This window comes from Lepeophtheirus salmonis, chromosome 2, assembly GCF_016086655.4.
Source record: "Lepeophtheirus salmonis chromosome 2, UVic_Lsal_1.4, whole genome shotgun sequence".
Taxonomy (NCBI): domain Eukaryota; kingdom Metazoa; phylum Arthropoda; class Copepoda; order Siphonostomatoida; family Caligidae; genus Lepeophtheirus; species Lepeophtheirus salmonis.
The window spans coordinates 1,468,751-1,472,918 of record NC_052132.2 but is presented as its reverse complement, the minus strand read 5'-3'; the positions used below and the strand labels follow the sequence as shown (position 1 = coordinate 1,472,918).

Genomic DNA, 4,168 nt, shown 5'->3' with positions numbered 1-4,168 from the left:
CTCGAAGGCGTTTTCCAATAATATAGTTTTGAGTTAAACGTAAAGCCGGCTTCGTATAGATTCAAGCTATAAACGGATAAATATTTAGCGTTATCCTTAAACCGTGTAGACTAAGGTAATTAGAATTACAATTTTTTATGACGTCATTTCTTGTGTAATTTTTTTTTTCCTCAACATCGGTGACTTAATTTTTACATCTTGTATTTGTATATTACTTTAGAGAAAAGAGTAGAACCTAGCAAGTGTTAATTTTTCAAACTACAAGTAAGTTAGCAACATTATCATTTGTTTCCTTTTTTTGAATTTTTTCTTCCTATTTTGAAGAGTCAAATGTCATTATCAGATGTCAGGTCTGCCATAGTTAGTAACTGTATTTTATGATGACATCACCCCAGGTGGATTTTTTACACACACCTGGATACTTTAATTTTTCAAATCTCTAAGCTCTTATTAATATAACAATCATGTGAAGCTTATTGTTTTTTTGATGGAAACATACATCTGCAGTAAGGTGCATCAAACGCCTTATTACTTAAAAATTGTTTTTATTTCGTTATGGCGGTATAGAAAAAGTGTTTACCCCATAAAAAAAAATATTTGGAAGACGGAAACTTCTGGAGATCCTGACCCTTCTATTTTCAGGACTTTGAATATATGTGTAAGCATTACCTCACCAATGCAATGACGACATGCTACCCAGAGTAACGGCTGTCCTAAGACCTGTTAAAGATCAATACTAGCAGCAGTAGCATGGCCTATGTTAGAGGCACTTGTGTCAAACACCATCGGAACAACTGATTTTTCACGTTTCCATACTTTATGCATTTCCATGCTTTTCCTAGATATAATTTCTACTCCGCGTCGGTCAATGCCTGTTTTGTAAGATGAAAGCCCAAGGACCTTAATTTCGATGACATCATCGATCGCTACAGTCAACCACTCTTCATTAACATTCTTATTTGTCAAAGTACCCATAAGTTTTGAATCCCACTGAAGTGATGTAATTTCTTTCAGTTGGCTCTCTTAAGCCATTAAAGCAATATTTCTATATTAATAACCATGTATTTCTTACTTACTAAAATTAAAACTACATATTTTCGGGGAAGTTCAAATGAACAAAAATAATATTAAACACATAATTCTTGAAGAAAAAAAATGAGCGTTGATGGCCATAGTAATATAACCATATATTATAATATTTCCCTTTCAAAATACTTCTTGAGGAACTGGTAGAATTTATTCAAATTTAAAAATATGTCATTAGTGTGTTTTTATTAAAGGTAAAGCATTTTTATCATACCGCCAAGACAATGTTTGTTACTTCTGTGTGTGTGTCGAGGGGGGCTCAACAAAAAAAAAAACAAGCTGGAGTATTTTTTTCTTGAAATGCGAGTCTTTATTACATTGGAATTATTCGGTAACTATTCTCCACATTATTCTGATTACTCCTTTATTTGCCATACAGATTACAATTGAAGTAGAAAAAATGTATTCTCGCAATTACAGAATTATAAATTAATAGACTATATTTTAAAGCCCATATTGGGTCAAATTACATTTAATAAATCAAATAAATGTTTTAAAATATAGTGAACATTATTCAGTACACAATTAATTACGGAAATTTGAATAAAAAATGGACAACTGACCGAAATATGTCCATGGGTCCATGATATTTATTTGATGTAAATAAATACATCCGAAATTTTTATTTTTCTTGACTTTTGTTAACGATTGTTTTTGTGTAAATGTACTACGTGTTGTATTGAAATTTTTAAATATTTTTATAGACTTTAAAGATAAATAACGCATTATTTGTTGATTTTGTACTCTAACTTCTATCTAGTAGAATTGCAACATCAAAGTTTTGAAATACATATAATATATACATACATATATTATTGTACATATAATATACAAGTTATTATCCAAAGGGAATAATTAATGCATACGGCATAAGAAAAAAAGATAAAGTGACGTCATCGGTGGTATAATAAAAGGCAACATACTAAGGTATATATATATATATTTATTTTTTCCACAAAGACATGTATATACTCAAGCTAACAATCGTGTTTCACCTTATTTGTTTTGAAGCTTTAATAGCAAAGCCAAAGATAGGGCCAAGTACATTTAAATGAACTTAATTCAAGTACAAATACTTCAGTAACATTATAAGTACAAGTATTTGTCTTATTTTTTACGGTTTTTAATTAACTAACAAGTATTTACTATGTATTTAAAAATAAAATTACTGATGAAAATATTTATTATTTCAATTTTTTATAAAGAAAATAGGTGAATTATTGTTCATATTTTTTAGAAGTACTAAAGTATTCAAAAGTATTATTTTTTAACCCAAGAGTCAGTGCTCGTGTTTCATAAATATTTTAGTATATAGACTAAATTATCAGACTTAACAACATTTAAGCCTCAGTTAGTGAGCTAGGATATTAGACACCGCGATAAAGTTTATAAAGTGCTTCTTATTGCTTTGAATCTATATTTTATCGCAAATACTTGTAGGTATGCTCCTGGAACATTCAATATTAGTATATATAGCTATTTTTAATGGAGTTTAATTGAATTTAATTACTTGTTTTGCTTAGAAGTCGTTCTTTTCTTTTTCCTTCTGACTTCTTCTTTCCTTCAATGTGAGGATTGATGCATATAATACTAGAAACCTGTAAGGGAAAGCTCAAGTGGTCCCGCTACAAATGTAGTAGAAGAACTGAGAAATTAAAATAATTACATAACTTAAGTTCATAATGTCATTTGCCATATTTTATGGAAAAACAACCATTTATTAGATTTAAATAGTCGAATGTACACTTATACCTAAAAAAAAAAAAAAGATGCCTGTTATAGGGTTGATATTGAAATCAAATAATCTCATAAAAACTGTAATTTATGAATTTCACAGGCCTGATTTTCTTATACAGGTTTAATATACATGACTATTTAAATCTAACAAATACTTCTTTTCACATAAAAATTTGACAAATGGAATAATCTACTTATGTGATATCATTGTTGTAATTTCTCGGTTCTTCTATACCATTTGTAGTGGACGCGTCTGAGCCTTCCGTTTCTAGTATTATATGACTGAAGCGTAGAATGGCAGGCACAGAATGTACTTTTGTAGGTATTATACATATAAAAATAATACATGTATTCCTGAGCAAAAACTGAAGGCTACTAAAATTATTCCGAAAATTCGTATTACGTAATGAAAATTTCATATAAATCCTTATCAAAAATAATAACTGAATATAAGGATAAAAATTAGATCTTATTGAAATCCCAAACTCTTGTTGTTATGACTATTTTAATATAAGGATTTCATTTTTCTCAATGTCTCATATTCATACAAGTGTTACGTTATTTTAATTAATATTTAGAAGTGTAAATGGAAGGTAAAGTTTCAAAAATTATACAAATTTTAATGTCGGAATTATTAAATACTTTTTATTTTTGGGGTTTCTTTTTTACGCAGTTCCCTAATCGCGTTATAAAAAGGAATTTAACCAACAAAGGGTTAGTGCAAGTGCCTTGTACTTGTCCCCACCCATCCCTCCTACCTACAAAGTCATATGCGACTAGATAATCAATGATAAATTCGTACTATTTTTCTCTCAAAAATTTGAAAAGGACCTCATCACTCAGATAGCGTCCTTTCATTAATAATCCTCTAATTAACATAAGTCCTACTGCCACCTGTCTTTTATATAACGTCATTAATACCACTACATACATAGGTATATAATTTTATTGATTTCAATGACAAGTTTTTTCAACTCATCCCCTAAGCACCTATTTAAACCCTCCACACAACTAATTCATCTTATATTAAATATTCTTATATTTATAGTATACAAAGAAACATTTGATCTCTCTGTTTTCACAATACTATTAAAATATACGTATAGCGAAATAATCAATAAAATGAAAGGTAAATTTAATTAGTTATATTTAGAAAAAAACAAAAAAACAACAATATAATTTAGGAAATAAAGGAATTATTAATTATAATTTAACAATGTTATAGAATAATTTTTTTTGTCAAGATGCAAAGTTTACGTTCTACAGAATACATTGGTATCTAATTATAATCAAGTAGCTACAACCAAAGTTTAACACTGAATAGTTATAACTGAAATCAAATGTT

General features: G+C 28.5%; 1 long non-coding RNA gene across 1 annotated transcript; it reads right to left on the bottom strand.

Moving 5' to 3' along the window:
- Window positions 1-591: 591 nt before the first annotated feature.
- LOC139907644 (uncharacterized) lies at window positions 592-3,200 on the bottom strand. The gene is made up of 3 exons (XR_011784370.1): window positions 2,597-3,200; window positions 1,351-2,534; window positions 592-939 (listed from the first exon to the last, which is right to left on the bottom strand). It is a non-coding gene; the product is annotated as an uncharacterized lncRNA (long non-coding RNA).
- Between the last annotated feature and the right edge of the window lie 968 nt (window positions 3,201-4,168).